The 20,533-nt window shown below is 40.0% G+C and overlaps 1 pseudogene; it reads left to right on the forward strand.

Moving 5' to 3' along the window:
* The window catches only part of LOC139949202 (tetratricopeptide repeat protein 22-like), a 9,344-nt pseudogene extending 1,089 nt beyond the window's left edge, over positions 1–8,255 (forward strand).
* The last annotated feature ends 12,278 nt before the right edge of the window (positions 8,256–20,533 follow it).

Below are 20,533 nucleotides of genomic sequence, written 5' to 3' on the forward strand. Positions count from 1 at the left end.
ACTCGTTATACCAAGTAATTAAGGTTTTATGGTTTTTAATTATTTAAGGTTTTAATAATTATTTTGAGTAATTACCAAAAGTGTCCACTGCCTTTAAGGGAAAGTGTATACAACACATGTATACGTTTGGTACTGTAAAAGATATCGGATGTTTAGCCCAGGTTGGACTCCTCCAACCATGGATCTATTGCTCCGGCATGACATCCTACCACGAGGGCTTTAAGTTAGTATTCCACAAAATATGAATCTGAGAGCATACAGTACGTCTCCCAGATTATTTCAATTACGAATTATTATTCCTACGTGGACGTTTTTATTCCTACGTGGACGTAGAGGATTTTCTAAAAAAACGAGACCACCTTTGGAAATGGTATCTTCACATGTTGTTGATTTTACATTGTTGGGCTTATATAAATTTATACATATATCATATGATTGAAACAACCACATGGTTAAACAAAATATAAGATCTTTCAATATGATGAACTGTTGATTTACCACGTGAACTATCAAGGTATCTTCTTTTTCTATTTCTCGAAGTGAACAGTTTCGCAAATAGTTGCGATGACGTAACCCTCCTGCCGACGGCGGTGCCAGAACGCCGTCGGCAGGAGGGTTGCATTATCGCAACTATTTCGCAAAATGCATTTTACTCACCAAAGCTGCTGTGTATAAGTTTGAATTGTCACTTATGGCAGACAATGTTTCACGGGTCAAGGTTAACCTCTGTTCGTTGAAGCGTTTTGTCTGTACCATTCAGTGATAGGCAGAGGGCGATGTTAAAGCTTATAATGGCCACGTTCAAATGGAATACTGAGCAGAGGGGGCGTGTCTGTGCCCACCATTTACGTCCGTGATTGATGTTCGTGCCCCACCCCCCTTATTGATGTTCGTGCCCCACCCCCCTTATTGATGTTCGTGCCCCACCCCCCTTATTGATGTTCGTGCCCCACCCCCTTATTGATGTTCGTGCCCCACCCCCCCCCTTATTGATGTTCGTGCCCCACCCCCCTTATTGATGTTCGTGCCCCACCCCCTTATTGATGTTCGTACCCCACCCCCCCTTATTGATGTTCGTGCCCCACCCCCCTTATTGATGTTCGTGCCCCACCCCCCTTATTGATGTTCGTGCCCCACCCCTTATTGATGTCCTTTCCCCTTTTTCGAAGTATGACCTTTTGAGAAACCAATGTTCCTTTAAACGCTTAAACGTTTAAACGTGATCATTTCAACGTTTTTACAACTTGCCTATCAAGTATCATACGTATTTGAATGTTTACTTACACCCATCGTCAGATTATCTGTAAAAACAAAAAATAATAGAAAATTAATGGTAAAAAAAAGTGCACTGAAAGGGAGCTTGTCAAAGGGAAGTTTGATTGTTTTAATGCCACATTTAAAAAGTAGATCACGTCTTTTTGAGTTGCCACCGAAAATCAAACGGACACTATAATTTTTGATTTGCCGGAAGAGCCCTACTAGAACAACACATCAGCCCCTTGTGCGCCCCTCAACATTTTATCCAATTGCAGGCATTGCGCCTAAAATATGCAGGTTAAGATCAATAGGCGACGGGGATTCCCAAACTGGGATTTCATCATGCGCTTCTTGGAATTTAAAGGGGTCACTATTATATTAAAGGCGGTGGACACTATTGGTAATTACTCAAAATAATTATTAGCATAAAAACTTACTTGGTAACGAGTTTGGGAAGAGGTTGATAGTATAAAACATTGCGAGAAACGGCTCCCTCTGAAGTGACGTAGTTTTCAAGAAAGAATTAATTTTCAACGAATTTGAGGTCTCGAAATCAAGCATCTGAAAGCACACAACTTAGTGTGACAAGGGCGTTTTTTCTTTCATTATTATCTCGCAACTTCGACGACCAATTGACCTGAATTTTCACAGGTTTGTTATTTTATGCATATATGGAGACATACAAAGTGAGGAGACTGGTCTTTGACAATTACCAATGGTGTCCATTGTCTTTAAAGGGACACATTTGTTTGCTGTTTGGAATCACTCTTTATCATTCGAGTTGTTCACGTATTAACAGTTTGCTGTAATCAGTGAGCATAATAGGCCCAGACATGTTTACATTAAAGACACTGGACACTATTGGTAATTGTCAAAGTTCAGTCTTCTCACTTGGTGTAATACAACATATGCACAAAATAACAAACCTGTGAAGATTTGAGCTCAACTGGTCGTCGAAGTTGCGAAAGAATAATGGACGAAAACACTCCCTTGTCACACGAGGTTGTGTGCTTTCAGATGTTCGATTTCGGGACCTCAAAATCTAATTCTGAGGTATCAAATATTTTAGTGGAAAATTACTCCTTTCTCGAAAACTACGTTTCTTCAGAGGGAGCCGTTGTTCACAATGTTTATATACTATACATCTCGAAATTGCCATTTTTTACGTCAGGTACGATTGTGCAGACGTCATAAGCATCAAATAAGCCCAAAGTGTGACGTCACCTAGAAACGACACAATTTTCTGACAACGTTTTTGCTCGCGTATCGTGCAGCTAAACCTCGCTGTTATTGCCTCTTGAATTACACCCAGAAAAACACACGGTCGGCCATTTTGTGGTGTCAAAAGTTTATCTCTCTATATATAGAGCATCGGAAGGAACTTCATTACAAAACACAATCCCTCTATAGTCTTATTCCTTCCGTCATGGTAGAGGAACTGTGTTCTGATTTGAACTTCCACTCCAGGGCCAATTTCATAAATCCTTTAAGCACAATAATTTGCTTAGCATGACATTTCTTCCTTGATAAAAACAGGATTACCAACCACATTTCCATTTGTTGCACATTGCTTGATACTGGTATTCGGCTGTTGTTTGCTTATCCTGAAAACCACGTGGCAAATTGGTTGGTAATCCTGTTTTTATCAAGGAAGAAATTTCACGCTAAGCATTGAATTGGTGTGCTTACAGGATTTATGAAAGTGGGCCCTGCCAAACACACAGTTTTAAGGGGATGTGGTTTATATTGTTTACCTTTACAGTATTTCTAGTTTTTTTTGCTTCAGGAGTGTCATCATTTTACAGACATGGCGCACTAGAAATGTTGAACATTATTATTATTAATATAGTTCCAACCGTGTTCTTTTCCGAGAGGATTTGAAACTTTGCATGGTGGAAGTATGTCTAAGAGAGGTTTTGCGGTAACATCATGTGAATATATCTTTTTAGTTGTGTTGCTTCTAAAAAGAACCGGTGGTTGGTTAACGACTCGACGTTACTTTTTCTCATTTCACAACAGACGCCATTTATGTCCCAAAGCGCACCATCCGAAGGCAGCGTGCCCCTTTAAAGGCAGTGGACACTATTGGTAATTACTCAAAATATTTATTAGCACAAATCCTTTCTTGGTGACGAGTAATGGGGAGAGTTTGATGGTATAAAACATTATGAGAAACAGCTCCCTCTGAAGTGACGTAGTTTTCGAGAAAGAAGTAATTTTCCACGAATTTGATTTCGAGACCTCAGGTTTTAGAACTTGAGGTCTCGAAATCAACCATCTAAACGCACACAACTTCGTGTGACAAGGGTGTTTTTTTCTTTCATTATTATCTCGCAAGTTCGATGACCGATTGAGCCGAATTTTCACAGGTTTATTTTATGCATATGCTGAGATACACCAACTGTGAAGGCTAGTCTTTGACAATATTACAAATAGTGTCCACTGCCTTTAAATTCTGCTATTGATGAAAGTCATCTTTGAACATAGATTGGGGAGCCTATTAGTAATTATATTATCATACATGTATGTATGGCTGTCGGAAGTTGTGGTAGTCATTAATACATAAACCTCTCCTTTAATTGGTGCACATGACTATGACGTTTGCAGTATGAAATATTCGCAAGACTGTTACAACTCTATGATTGATTCACCTATAATCGCTTTTTAATAACGTAACGGTTCCTATGCCATAATCTATTTGTTTTATTACGTCGTGGCAGCTGCTGGGTGTGCAATAGTTGTATACGTACATAGCGGAAGACTGACCTCACCGGCAGATACTGATAGAGTACTAATGTACACAAACATTATACCTGTAGGCTGCATGTACGTGTACGGACATGCATACAGTAGCAGCGTTTCCTCTGACCAGTCGGGGTCTGGCACAACGTTCAGCATAAGTTGTTCCTATACTTCTCTTCAAACAGTCTGGTATTTTGGATTAACACTTCACTTTTTATTCATTCAATCTGGCACAGGTACCAGAAGGCGTTCTGATGGGCTTGTCAACGAAACAGACGAATGGTTATAGAGACTACCTGTTCATGGGCAGTCTCAAGTACAACGATGGGCATTGCCATGTATGGAAACAGCCCAACTATTACAACATGGCACACGACGAGCGAATCCTGAACATGATCGATTCGTTCAGTTGTCACCTGAGGTGGCAAGAGCTCAAAGCCATCGCCAAAGACAAATGCACCCTCAAACGCGAGGAGGGGATCCTGGCCCGGGAGAAGTGGAACTTCTACGATCGACCGACTTACTACACAGCTATACGGAACCTCCAAGGATTCATTGCTTACAACCTCCAGAAGCCGGTTGAAGCGCAGGAGTTTTTCGAAGATGTACTGGATAAGGATCAGAATAACGTCAACGCTCTTGCGAATCTTGCTCACATGTTTCAGGAACTCGGTAAACTGGACCATCATCACCGGTATGTGGACAAGCTAGCTGTGATTCTTGGAGGGAAAAACTACGAAGAGAAGGCCAGAGCTTATGCTGACAAGGCACACGCCATCCGTTACTTCGAGCAGTTCAAACGATGCTTCAGGTATATGAGATATATTCAACGTGCTGCTGTTGTCGGAAAACACTGTGCTGGACCGCAGAGGGCAGAATGGTTCTTCGACTTTGCCCTGGCTCTTTACAGGCGAGACGTCCAGATGCTCTACTTGAGGAAACTGAGTTCCTCTGAGAAGAATGAGTTACTGGATAACTCGGATTGTTACTCAGATACCAAAATCAAAGAGGGGTTCCTAAATGCGTGTAACTATTTCAAAGAAGTGGCCATGATCAGCACTTCAAGAGATTACCAAGCCTTGTCTTGGGTCTTCCTTGGGATCCTTGTCAACCACGATCCGGAGCACCGGAGTCTTGCTGAAGTATTTCCAGAGAAGCCTGAGTACCACCTCACACCGGAGCAGTGTTTTGAGAAAGGTCTTGGGATACATCCAGAGCATGAGATTGTACTCCGTAGGGTAGGGTCAGAATATGTTAAACTGAAGAGGTTCGATGAAGCCAAGCAGTTGCTTGATAAGTCTTTGAACATTCTACAGTCTCGGTTCGGGTATCGCTATCGAGCTGATATGTACCTCAAGATGTACGAGGATGCTTCTGTGAGAGACGAGCAGGCGAAGGAGTTGCTTCGAAACGCCGTAGCGGACTTAGAAAAGGCTCTGAAGTTCAAGGAGGTCCATGCAGACTACTCGGATCTTGGATATGCATACTTCCTTCTTGGTGAGACTAACCAGGCACTGAACAAGTTTGTTCAGGCCGTGCGTTGCGACCAGGATGATTTCTTTGATCCGGTACTGACCCACCAGCGATGGGCTAAGTGCCTGGAGATGGACAACCAGCCTGAAGGGAGCCGGGCGGAGCTGGAGAAAGCGAAGGAAATACGTAAGAGGGTGCTGGACACACCTCTGGAGGAAGACCAGTGTGATTCATATTTTGTGCATGATTTTGAGCATTACAATACGACCGAGAAGCCGGGCTTTGTCCGTATTCTCATGGACTATCACTTTTGGAGTGCCTGCTCCGAGAGAAGGTTGTTGGACCCGAGCTCACCCGGTCCGACCAATGGGAGACACGCTTATCAGTTTGATCTGTTCGTGTGTCACGCGAAGGAGAACAGCAGATGGGCTGTGGCGTTTGTCCACAAGCTGGAATCGGAGCACAAGCTTAGATGTTGTATCGAGATGAGGGACTTCGGGGTGGGCAGGGAGATCCCTGGCAACATCCTGGACTGTCTGAAGCGGAGCTACCGGTGTGTGATCGTCCTCCCGGGGGAAAGTGGACTAAATACACCATCAATCAGGCACTAGGGGTGTCAAACACTAGGGAAGGGTTGTTTATTTTGCCCATCAAAGTGAGGGAGTGCCCCGTACCGGAGGAGCTTGGTTTTATGACAGTCAGGGAGTGCGAAGAGGGGCAGATCAAACAGGAACACTGGGACGAGATCGTGGCGATCTGCCGGCAGACATAACAGTGGAAAGTGAGGGCTTCAAATCAGGTAGAGATGATTTTCACAAGCTTGCGGGGTTTTAATTCTCAAGTTGGTTCACTATTATGTGTGTAAATATCATTGCAGGTCGAATATTTTACAAAATTTTAAAGGGTCTCAAGGAACGATTTCATCTTTCGCATAGCAAAATATTTGGACTGAGCAGTCTTTGTGCCAATGAAAGGTGATATTGAGCAGCAAATGATGATTTTAGTATAGCAATTAGCAACTGATACATTTTGCATAGCATTTTGCTCTGCTACACAAGGGGAATCGTTCACTGGGTCTGTATACGTTTTGTTTTTTGTAATGACTCTGAAAATTACTGTCATAAAAAATGCTTGGTGTAAGAAGTACAGCGGCTCTGGATAGTGTAGCGCATTTTGAGAAACTATTAACTTCTACGTACCACTGTTGATGGGAAACTATTACTGCAGCTGAACCTTTCACAGGTTATTTTTTTTGTATATACTCTGCAACTATAAAGTATTGAAACAAAGTGGGTTCTAATTACCAAACGTACACAATGTCTTTATTAATTCGTACAAAATCTAGGCCTACCTCTCTGGTATAACTATAGATCTTTAAAAGAAAACTACACATTGCGGCATGTATAGCAATTTTGACGTGTTATTATAGGTACCTTCATTCGATCTTTTGAAGTATCTAACAATCAGATTTTGCCAGAAAATTTACCAAAACAAAGTTGACCTATAGACACGAATGTATTATGTGGTTATGACTCAGAGAAAACAAACACACTGACCGGTACGGGAATGACCCTAATACTTCCCCCGGACTTTGTTTTAAAGATCTCTATCTATTTATTGGGATCGCATACAATGCGCGTACGTGTAGGCGCCATTTCAGTAAGCAATATACCATGCTGTGGAGATTGTCCTTTGGCAAGTCCTCAGTGCCGCGCGTACGAATCAGTGCGTTTCCAAAATGTATCATCGTCGGTTTTATGATGTACTTCTACTCTAAGATGGCGGCTGGGTGACGTCTATGCGCAATGTATACTGTTTTGTTAAAGCCATGAAAGCAATGGTCATTGTCTTTACTAATTGTTGAATCCATCAAATTAGTTACTTGCTGAAACAAGTGCCCACAGAGAGAGCCTATATACTATTCAACCCGAGTTCACCCTGGCGATCTATAAACCAGTGCACCCAACTAAACTTTATTTACTGCAGGAAGATGATAATCATAAAGATGATACGATGTCGACATCCTCAGATAAGACATATCGGGAAGACGACATCTTACTTTAGGATGTTCTCCTACTTTAGGATGTCGTAATACCCGGAGGTAAATTATCTCAGGACGACATCCTGCAGTAAAATTCTTAATTAGTTCTTCAACATTGTGGGATGGCACTTTCAGAGCTCTGTAATGATCTTTGTGTTTAATTGCCGTCGATTTCACAAAGAGGTAGGACTCGTCTTATCTCGAGTTAGGACGAGTAACTCTTCCTAACTTAAAATTAATCTTAAGGTCTGCATGCTACAGTGCAGGGTTGGGACTCGTCCTAAAAGTCTTAAGATAAGTCTTAAGTTAGGAAGAGTTTGGTGAAATCGACGGCCTGTATATTCACCATACATTTCTATTTTCACCACTGGGCAGCTTCATTTTATGACACTTATACCTCTGACGCTGTTATTTAAACAGAATCAATTCTTTATTTTATGAATGAATATTTTTAAGCCCCTTTTGAGGTTTAGTTGGTGTGGTTTTGTGCGTGTTGTAGGTTAGTTGCATGCCATGTATTGTGTCATGGGTGAGGTTTTAAGCGGTGGCGTTTGTCATGTACTGTTTAATAAGTAAGATTTTGAAATTTTGCATGGAGGAGGAATATCTGAGAGAGGTTTGCCACCAGTTCTTTCCAGAACCAATACTACTCAAAAGAGATATTAATAATAATAATAATATACCGTTTTTATATAGCGCTTTTCACGCCCGAGGGTGTCTCAAAGCGCTTCACATTGTTACCCCAGGGGTGGATTTCACAAAGGTAGTCCCAAATTAGGACTAGTTTTAGGCAATGCTAAGAGATAGGACCAGTCCTAAGTTAGGACCAGTAACTCATCCTAACTTAGGACTTAGGTACTATCTCTTAGCATTGCCTAGGACTAGTCCTAAGTTAGGACTACCTTTGTGAAATCCACCCCTGGCCACTTGGCCTTAAATCATTCCTTAAACCATCTCAGCTCCCTAAGGAGTATACAGCCTGTGCGCAATATATGCGCTACTCGGCTAAACCAATCACAAGAACCATCTCTGCCCTCACAGGTACCCATTTACCCCTTGGTGGAGAGAAGCAATTATAGTTAAGTGTCTTGCTCAGGGACACATGTATCACGACCGGGAATCCAACCCACACTCTGCTGAATAGAAGCATCTGAGCTTGAGTTCGGTGCTCTTATCCACTCGGCCACGACACCCCAAATTTTCACATGGTGCTACCGCTAACCTCTCTCAGATCATGCTCAGATGTACAGTGTATATATACTGTTCAGTTTTGTGTGAGCTAGTGTGTATTTTCTTGGGGAGGTGTGTTTAGCCTTTGTTTCTGTTACCTTGCAGTTAGTTTTGTTATGGTGTGATGAGTGAGGACTATTGTGGACAAACCTTCTATCTATTTTATCTAACTACTGTCTGTATTAGATGACAAAGGTGTTTTGTGTGTCATTTGTGATGTGTGCGCTGGCACTTGTCATATAATGTTGTTCTATAAGGTTTCGAAACGTATTGCCACCGGTTCATTTCTGAACACAATCTACTGAAAAGAGATGTTCATGCATATTGGTGTTGCCGCAAACCTTATACCTGTTCTGTTTGTGCTAGTGTATTTTCTTGGGTGTTCCTGAACCTTAGTTCAGTTTTGTTATGGTGAGTGTGATGGCTTTTGTGAACAAACCTTCTGTCTAGCTATCCAACTACAATCTGTTAATTTACGATAACAAAAGTTCCCTCGACAACCGGAAGTCCAATAATAAAATTTAGGATAAAAACGTGATAGGCCTTTATACAGTAATTTTCCAGACCACAAATGCCATGAACAGAAACCATTGGCAGGCGATGGCAATGACCTGTGTTGATCTTTCCATTTGAGCGTGAAAAGAAAACATTAGTTGCTGCACTATATATGCAGTCACCATGACCAATGGCGGAACATGTTTCGATTCAATGTATAGTATGTTGTTGTATCATTCGAATAATAATACCTTGGCAACTTGTCATGATCAAGCATAAATTATTTCGGCATGAATAGCATTGCGGGTATACCATGTAGATATTTGCACAACATATCAAAACGGCAATAGTATAATAATAGACACCCCTATTGTGACCTAGGGGTTGCTGACATCCAACTTGAGTTATTTAAGATGGCATATGCCCCGACTCAAATAAAGGGTCCTGTTTGCAAAGTGGTGTACATGCATGTACATGTATAGTCTTGGTGCAAGACGTTTCTCGTTTCCTTTTCACACACACCGCGGCCAATTCACCGACAGCGCGCGCAACGACTCACCTGACTTATAGTCCACGAGTGGACTTATAAGTCAGGTGAGTCGTTGCGCGCGGTGTCGGTGAATTGGCCGCGGTGTGCGTGATATAAGAAAACGAGAAACGTCTTGCACCAAGGCTAGTACATGTACTGTAGGGACATTTTTGTGGTGCTTTGACCTTTTGAAAATTGCACTGATGGTATTTTTATTAGGAGGGCGAACTCAACGGGCCCAAGAACTCTCCACATCTCAACTTGAGTAGAGGAACAAAGTTTCGAACAGTCTACTCTGCTCGTCTTCAGTTCAGGAAACTTGTTTCCCCCCTGAATACGAGCACAATATTTCTCCTGAAGATGAGCAGAGTATACTGTTCGAAACGTCGAGACCACATCGGCTCTTTTCAAAGCCGAACCTTTCACAAAAGTGATACACATAAACAAAAACATGGTTGTACCTGCAAGTTAACTATTTATAGTACATTCCTATCTTATTGTCCGCACCATGCAAAACTTCAAAAACACTTTGAAGTGTTTTTTTTTAAGTGTTTGTACATCAAAATGTACAACGAGAAAGGGTCAAAGCAGGGTAAACTGACTGATTGAATAATAACAGATTGTTTGTGTACATCGTCACATCCATTGGTATTGCACAATACAACGACATGCTCTTTTTCCTGCAGCTTGGCTCGGTCTTTATTTTAAAGGGGTAGCCACTTCAGAACTGAAAAAAAAATATTTGTTTTATTTATCCCATAAAACGGGCAATAAATCACTCTGTATGAGCTTGATAACTGATTAGCATTAAAAAAAAGACATAATGGTTTTTTGTTCGAAGACTTATCGTCCTTTAATTATTTTTATAAACACCTTTTTAACACACGCACGTAAGCCTTAAAGGAAGCCTTATTCTACTTTTAAATTATCTATCTTTCTAAACATTTGCATTTCACAACAAATTGTTCCAAACGTTTTTCAAAGACCGACTCGACCGATCCAAGGCAATTGACGTGTTACTTTTAAAGAGGCACTGGACACCATTGATAATTATCAAAGACCGGTATTCTCCAACAAGCATAAAATAACAAATCCGTGCAAATTTTGACTCATTCATCGAATTTGCAAGAGAATAATGAAAGATAGAAAAAACGTCTGGCCGGAAGTCTATAAATATTTATTTCAGTGAGAAATTACCTTATTTTCAAAGACTCATTATTCCAGAGGGAGCCGTTTCTCACAATGTGTTGAACTATCAACGGCTCTCCATTGCTCGTTACCAAGTCAGTTTTTATCCTAACAATTATTTTGAGTATTTACAAATAGTGTCCAATGCCTTTAATCTCCAATATTTTCTCCAAGCGGTCCCTCTGGCTAGTTTCATCTGGGGGGGGGGGGGGGGGGCGTTCAGGAATGTGTGAAATTGTGCAATGTGTGTTTGTGACGTTAGTTTGCGACCTTGACTATTTTTTCCCCCATAAAAAGGTATTAAACCCGGATTATACTAGAGCTGACAAGTAAATCTCAGACATTGTTAAAGGTTTTGTTTGATCGACCTTTATGCACGAAATATTTAACTGTAAGCCGCTGCATTAGTCATGCACTATTTTCAGAATGTAGGACTATAAACTGTCCTTAATTATAGAACAACTGAAATCAGCTGGGTTTTTTTTTATCATATTTTCATAAACAGCTACCTCGTATATGACTTCAATTCAGAAGGAAACATTTCACATAAAAAATTATTAAGGTTTGAACTTCGTAATCAGTAAGCTTTCAGAATAACATACAACACTTGGGCCTATTGAGTTTTGTTTGTATCCCTACCAATCGTCAATACATTTACATGTTGAATGTACATGTAGGTGCATATACTTTTTAAATTAGCCGCTTTCATTTTAGTTGTGGAAAGTTTTATCATGCAACTCAGAAAGAATGCTAACCCGCGTCCGTCAGCATTACGTCAGCACCTTATGCCATCGGCATGTCGAAGATGATGCAACTGCGCGGGCGAGACGCAAACCTGGGAATCCCCAAGTTAGACAATAGTAAACACGGCCTACTTTGTTTGTACAGGGTGTTGGCTACATTTTTGTCCTTTTAAATGTAGGCCTTCGAGATTTGTTAGAGCTGCCAAAATAATCCTTGAGTGTTATCATGCAATTCAGAATGAATGTTTGATTCATAAACTGCATAGAATGAACCTACTACGTCAGCAACATGGCCTACGTCAGCGATGCACTTGGTGCACTAGATGCAAATCTGGCGACTCCCAAAGTTGTTAACAAAATACGGCCTACTTTGGTTGAACAGGGCGGAGGGCTACATTTGTGTCCTGTTAACGGTACAGGGTTAGTAGAGCTGACAGAATAATCATTGTGGAAAGTTTGATCATGCAATTCAGAATGAATGTGATGTGATTCATCTGCAAAGAATATTACGTCACCAATATGCCCTATACGTCATGCATTAGAGCACTACCTGTATCTAGTTGCAAACCTGTACAATTGTGTCCTGTTTAAAGGTACAGGGTTGGTAGAGCTGACAGAATAATCGTTGTGGAAAGTTTTATCATGCAATTCAGAATGAATGTTTAATTTATGAACCACAAAGAATGCTAACCTATGTCAGCACTATATACGTCAGCACTGCCCTTGTCATGTCGAAGATGATGCAATTGGATAGACGCAAACCTGGAAATCCACAAGTTAGACAAGTGTGTAGGCTATTGTATTTTGTTTGTCCTGTTAAAGACACTGGACACCATTGGTAATTGTCAAGGACAATTCTTCTCATCTCAACATTATGCATAGAATAATATATGCATAACATAACAAACCTGTGAAAATTTGAGCTCAACTGGTCGTCGGCAAGATAATAATTAATGAAAAACATCCTTGTCACACGAAGTTGTGTGCTTTCAGATGCTGGATTTTGAGACCTCAAACACCTAATTATGAGGTCTCGAAATCAACATCGTGGCGTGGAATATTACGTCTTTCTCGAAAACTACGTCACTTCAGAGGGAAGTTGCTCACAAGGTTTTATGCTATCAACAGCTCCCCATTACTCGTTACCAAGTATAAGGTTTTATGCAAATAATTGTTTTGAGTAACTACCAATAGTGACCCCTGCCTTTAAAGACAGGATTGGAAGAGTTGACAAAATAATCGTTGTGGAAAGTTTTATCATACTTTGAAAGCGACTGAAGTTTAACAACATGTCCACATTCTATTATTTTGTTAACATCCTGCAAAAAGAGTCACCAAATTAGGTGGTCACATGCTCGTGAAAATATCGAATGCAAATAATGTGTTTAGTTTACGTCAGAGATTCGTGCACCTTAGCTTTGTGGTTATTTTGACTTTGCAAGTCCTACTTTTCCTCATGACAAAGTTGAACTTGTGTATAATTTTGTAAAGATGTAATCGTTGAAAAGTACTGTCACCCAATTAATAATTATTTACCATAACTGTAAGTGAAATTGTGTCTGTTTCTGGTATATGCAGACGGAGATTTAACCGCATGGGTTTTTCAACACTGGGGTGGATTTCACAAAGGTTGTCCTAACTTAGGACTAGTCCTATGCAATGCTAAGAGATAGGACCAGTCCTAAGTTAGGACCAGTAACTCATCCTAACTTAGGACTGGTCCTATCTCTTAGCATTGCCTATGACTAGTCCTAGGTTAGGACTAGTGAAATCCACCCCAGGATTCCAATAAATTCGTTGTCGTTCTGTTACCAAAGAAGGAAGTATGGACTAAAGGTTATACTTTGGGCTTGAGGCAACTGAATGTCTACGTTCTCTTTATTTCGTGCCCTGTAAACGGGAAAGAAAAACAACCGAAAGTGTTTTAGCTGAGTGTTATGCGATTTGTGGCACATTCATCACCGGTAGCTGTTTTGCTTTGAAAATTATATTTGTAGAATAATGTTTCGTGTGTTAGTTTAATTGCTTGATTTTTTGTACAAAATTATATTTGTAGAATAATGTTTGTTTGTTTTTGTTTAATTGCTTGATTTTTTACAAAACCTAGTAGGGTATACTTTTTGTAATTTCTAAAGGCCAGTATCCTCCTTTGATGTATCCAAACATTATGCTTTATAAAATTCATGTGAAAATTTGACTCAATTGGTCCTCGAAGTTGCTAGAAAATAATGAAAGGGAAACAACATCCTTGTTCAATAGAACACTATGAGATACATGAGTAAGGCCTTTTTCTGATTAAACTGTTGATGTAAAAATTACCCTTTTCTCTAAACGTCATTACTTCAAAGGGTGTCGTTTTTATCAGTGGTTACAAACAAGTAATTTTGTTTAAAGAACTACCAAAAGTATACCCTCCCTTTAAATATATTTTTTATTTTATGTTTGAGGTGTGTAAATAGTTTACCGTTCATGGCGGCCAACGACTGTACATAATTATAAATATATATTTAGTTTTTTAATGTTGAGTCATGAAATGTTATTGTAGAATAGTATTATTAAGGTCTTTATAAATATTTATTTCATGTAAAGACAGACCCCTTGCATGCAGTGGCCGCCTCAGGTAGAGTCATACAGTGGTGTACGCGCTGCGTGCAACTCTCAGCCAATGATAGACCTTTTTAGTGCAACGTCACAACCCGAGTTTTTGCCAACTGAGGCTGGAAAACTGTGGAAAGCCATAAATGCAAAACAAAAGCACAGTTTGTACAAATATTCGAAAAATAGGGTTGAGTTTGCTAGAAACAAAACAACCAATCATGTGAGGTAATTTAGGTGATGTAAAATGTTGAATTTTGTCCTATTGATCTGTTAACAAGATGTTTTAGCCAACATTTGACCGTCCATGCTGACCAGCGCGGTTTGTTTACCAACCAGGTCGAAAGGTATTCATTGACACCCGTTGAGGGCGCTGTTTGGCTTATGACATCATTATTATTCAAGGGGTCTTTATTGTATTTGTATATATTTTTTGTTCTTCCGCTGCTGGCGGCGATGAAGGATTGTTTTTTTAAAACCCTGGCGGTGCACCATTTAGTGATGGTTTTAAATGGATTGTGTTTTCTGAGTCAAATAACCAACTTTTGCAATAGACCTCTTCGCAGATACCCATTGCGCAAGCGCTAACTACTGAATGAGGTGCATGCTGGTCTAGCTTGAGATCAAACTTGGTCGCTAGCTAGACCAGCATGCACCTCGTTCCTCGTCTGAAGCGCACGTACCGAGTATTTGCGGTACGGTCTATAAGCTATATTTGGCCAAGTCTCAACATGGAACTTTGAGGTTTTAAAATTGTTGTGTACATTTTTTGGCGGCTGTACAGAACAGTCTGTACAGACCATTCTGCTTTTTAACTCGCCACTAAAATGAGAACAATTTTTTTACAGTTTTAACTTCAAAAAAAGTTAGGTAGTAATGTGCATGACGTTTGAAATGTTAAATGAAGTTCTTGTTGTAGTAAGATTTTCTTCTGGGTGCGTTTTCGCGGCTATACCAATTACTGTTTCGGTCAATGGCCAGTGATCAACCAACGTCAAGTTCAACTGAAACAGTTGTTGGTTACGTCCGCGAAAATGCACCCCTCTATTTGCCTACAAAATGTTACAGTGATTATGGTCAAAATGATTGTGTATACATTCCTCTCAACTCTTAATGACTGTTGATTGTTGTGTATTAAGTTACCCATTAATATTAAGGCACTGTATATACACTGGACACTATTGGTAATTGTCAAAGACCAGTCTCCTCCCTTGTCTATCTCAACATATATGCATAAAATAACAAACCTGTGAAAATTTGAACACAATTGGTCGTCGAAGCTGCGAGAGAATAATGGAAGAAAAAACACCCTTGTCGCACAAATTGTGTGCTTTCAGATGCCTTGAATTCGAGACCTTAGCTGAGGTCTAGAATTCAATTCAAATATTTTAGTGAAAGTACGTTACTTCAGAGAGAGAGCCATTTCTCACAATGTTTTATACTATCAACAGCTCTCCATTGCTTGTTACCAAGTAAGTTTTTATGATAACAGTTATTTTGAGTAATTACCAATAGCGTCCAGTGCCTTAAAGTCAATTGGTTATTGTTGGTGAATAATAAATCAAGGGTCAGTTAACAAAATGAAGTCACTTGTTGTCAATGGTGTGTTTATTGATTTGACGTGAGGTTGGGAGGTGAGTGTTAGTTTCTTAAAAATGTTATTTTTGCATCGGGACAAACAAATACGCATAATTTGTTTTACCCTTAAACCGGTGTGTATAAAAGGCAAAGGACACAATTGTCACAGACCAGTCTTCTCACTTGGTATGCCAACATATGCATAAAATAACAAACCTGTGAAAGTTGTAGGCCTACATTCCAACAAAAAAATGTTCCCATACTTTAACCTAGGAGGTATAAAAATGCTTATTGTTCAGAAGCAACGACCCCCTAAAGCTATGTAAACAGTTCTGAAATTCCCAGAACACAATGAAGGCTTACAAAGAACACAATGCTACATATACAGCACCAACGTGTACTTGGCGCGTAGAGGCATTGGTTCGATTCCCGGTCACGACGTGTGTGGGCAGGACTGTTATCGTACATACTGTAATAGGCTTCTATATGAGTACCGGCATGTTACCAATAAATGTTTCCGTTGAATCGGCCATTGTTTTTAAACAACTGCGAAAACACATCCATGTGAGGTCAAAGATAGTTCATGTATAGTTTGGTTTGCTGCAATGTTTAATTCGTCAGTACATGCTGTGTATGTTCGCCACCCCATGGAGCTGAGGTAGATGGGTTTACAGAATCATAGAGCTGGGTCCTAGCTCTATGACAGAATGAACACTGCCTGGTTACTGGAATTGTAGGCCTACGTGCAGTTCTTGCGCCATGAGCCTCAACACTAACGGATATGTGAGTATATTATTACTAGTATTTTCTTCAACATTAACGGTTTTGTGAGTCTGTGAGTATATATTACTATTTTCTGTTTAAAGTAGCTCTATGAGATTACACTCGGATGGTCATAGAGCTTTGGTCTGGTCGAAGTACGAGATGCGAGTCCCAGTGGGAGGTCGGACAAAACCAATCTCAGAAAAAATGCCGTATCCTGCCACCACTTTTTCATTCAATATGAGATAAATTAGTACCTGATTTACTCAAAATGAGATATTCCCTTTTGGTAAAAATGAGTGAAAAGGTGGTGGCAGAATATGGAAATCTTTCCCCGATCTCTCAAACCGTGGAGAAAACGAGGCATTGTACCATTTTAGAACGTACAGTTGATGTCATGATGAAAAGAAAGAAACTTCAGACAACACTTGACAATAAGGCCGTGTCCGAAACGACGACTTCGGCTACAGCTACGTCTAGATCAGCGCGTCTACCAGTGTTGAAGAATAGGCAGACGCGCGCGATCTAGCCGTAGCTGTAGCCGAAGTCGACGTTTCGGACACGGCCTAACACTGTCGGTAACTGATACGAGTTGCGAACTTAACACACCCAGAAGGTGCGATAAAGGTGCGAGAGGGTAAAACTACTAGGTAGGTGGCCTAAACTGATACACTGGCGGAGATACTTAAAGGAACAAGTTACCTTGGATCGGACGAGTTGGTCTATAAAAAGCGTTTGTAACCGTTTCTTATGAAATGCAGACGCGCGCGCCCTAGCCGTAGCTGTAGCCGAAGTCGCCAATTCGGACACGGCCTTTATAGTCTGTGGACGAAACAATAGTCTGGTGCCATGTTTGCGCAAAGAATGCTAGCAATCGCTACAGTGGAAACATAGAACATGACCAACATGACGACAGCGTGATTTACTTTTAGGGCTTACCCTGTGAACAAGTCACGCTTCAAGGAAATAAATACTATTGGTGATCCTTCTTCGGCTTCCGATAATAGCTCAGCATTTTGAGAAAGGTTTCACTTCGAAGTAATGCGGTTATGTAAAAACATAGAGCAACAATTTGCCCCTAAAGACACTGGACACTATTGGTAATTGTCAAAGACACGTCTTCTCACTTGGTGTATCTCAACATATGCATAAAATAACAAACCTGTGAAAATTTTAGCTAAATCGGTCGTCGAAGTCGCGAGATACTAATCATGAAAGAAAAAAAAACCTGTCACACCATGGTCACGCGAAGTTGCGTGCTTTCAGATGCTTGATATCGAGACCTCAAGTTCTAAATCTGAGGTCTCGAAATCAAATTCGTGGAATATTACTTCTTTCTCGAAAACTACGTTACTTCAGAGGGAGCCGTTTCTCACAATGCTTCATATACTATCAACCTCTCCCAATTACTTGTAATAAAGAAAGGTTTTATGCTAAAATCTATTTTGAGTAATAACCAATAGTGTCCACTGCATTAAATTTAATCTGAGAATCGTACTATCAGTTACGCTTCTCAGTTTGTGTATTCCTATTAGGGAATAGCTTCATGTCCGTGGACATTATTCGCTCCGGTTTTCGGCGATATATCGGAAACGAGATCACCCTTTGAAAAGAATTGTGTTCACATGTTAGTTTTACTGATGTATGAATCTACAATATGGAATCAAAACAATCAAAATGGTTCAACAGATCAAAGGTATACGCGTTGCCTTGTTTTTGGTGATTTAAAGCGTTTATTATTGAATGGTGGGAAAGAATATAACAAACACAAATTGCCTCGAAGTTTTTAGGTTTTCCTTTCACTTAGGTCTTTAAGGACGATGCATACCTTTGTTTTTTGGAACTGTTCGATTGATTTTTAAATCTAACGTAAATATAAATGTACTTAAAAAATAACGTGAAATTATTTCAAAAGCCAATGTCACATGTTTAGATGTTTCACAGGTTAGTTTAATTGTATATCTATATTTATACAAGATTAAACAAATGTATACTTTCCCTTTCACTTTAAAAAAAAAGTAGAAAAATATCGAAAACTTAAAAATCATACGCACTCGAAAAGCATTCAAAACCACAATCTCGGCCACCTTGCACATTCTCTGCTTTATTTGAACGTCAATTTCACATAGCAAAAATATTTATTTGCCTGCCTTAAAGGCAGTGGACACTCTTGGTAATTACTCAAAATAATTATCATCATAAAACCTTTCTTGATTACGAGTAATGGGGAGAGGTTGATGGTATAAAACATTGTGAGAAACAGCTCCCTCTGAAGTGCCATAGTTTTCGAGAAAGAAGTAATTTTCCACGAATTTGATTTCGAGACCTCAAGTTTAGAATTTGAGGTCTCGAAATCAATCATCTAAAAGCACACAACTTCATGTGACAAGAGTGTTTTTTCTTTCATTATTATCTCACAACTTCGACGACCGATTGAGCTCAAATTTTCACAGGTTTGTTATTTATGCATATGTTGAGATACACCAACTGTAAAAATACCAATAGTGTCCACTGTCTTTAAACATCATGAGAAACGACTCTCTCTGAAATAACGTAGTGTTCGAGAAAAAAAAGAGGTAATGAAAAGCCCACTAAAATCTCTCGTCACTTCATTGAAACTTCATATTAACAGATGAATCTTCAAAGATTAGTTATATGTAAATATGTAGGGAAACATCAAGTTGACCATTAGCAAACGTGTCTAGTGCCTTCAATACGAATGCATACAAGTGACGTCTGGTTTTCCCCACAGAAACCAATATCTAGCTGTGACTATTTACTTAAATGTGGTCAAGTGAATCAGTTGTTTGCACGGAACCACTGTTTCACTTTGCCTTATATTTATATAAATGTAATCACAACATACTGCATATAAAATGTATACTGTGCTTTACTGCTAATTGCTAACCGAGAGGGGGCGCCAGTGCACCTTGCAACCTGTGTGCACCACAGACATAGGGTGCGTTCGTTTAGCTTCCCTGGGTCGACCCCGGTGTGGTGGGTTTTTTTTCCACGACGAACGTGTGCAGATAATTACCCAAGTTCGTCCTGGTGAAAAAAAACGCCACACACCGGGGTCGACCCAGGGAAGCTAAACGAATGCACCCATAAAGGTTCTTTATGTCTGTGGTGTGCACCCACAAGCCTGGTGTTGCCCCTAGCTATCCTATAGAGGATGTGACCTGTGACATCACATGTTTACAAAAGAGCCACAGAGCCTTGACTTCCTGCAGGCATGATTTGTACACAGCCCAATGGAAGAAAACATAAAATCTTATATTTTATGGAGATTGCACTGTCCAATTTTTATCATGCGATAAACATAATGAAAGGGGGTACATCTCAAAACTTGTCCAGCTTTTGCTTTCATAACTCTTGGATTTGTGTGGAAATTAAGACAAAAATGTCAACTTTCCCATATGACCAGTGCAGTATCTTGCCTGCCAGACTAGCCAAAGAATGTACAAGGTCACACTTATTGTAAACAAGGTTCATATATATCAAACAATGCTTATGTTTTAAGTATCAGCCTTTCGACCAAAATCTAATATTATTTCCGGACACTTTAAGGAACACGTTGCCTTGGATCGGACGAGTTGGTCTATGAAAAGCGTTTGAAACCGTTTGATATGAAATGCATACGGTTAGAAAGATGTTTTAAAAGTAGAATGATCCACACAAGTATCACTCAAAATTGCACGGTTTTCGTTTTACGTCGCCAACTAACACGGTCGGCCATTTGTGGTTGAATCCCATAAATGGCCGACCGTGTAAGTCGACGAGGTAAATCGAAAACTACGCAATTTCGAGGCATACTTGTGTAGATCATTGTATTCTACTTGTACAACATCTTTCTAACCATATCGATTTTATAACAAACGTTGCAGAGCGCTGTTTAAG

The sequence above is a fragment of the Asterias amurensis genome, chromosome 16 (assembly GCF_032118995.1).
Source record: "Asterias amurensis chromosome 16, ASM3211899v1".
Classification (NCBI taxonomy): Eukaryota; Metazoa; Echinodermata; class Asteroidea; order Forcipulatida; family Asteriidae; genus Asterias; species Asterias amurensis.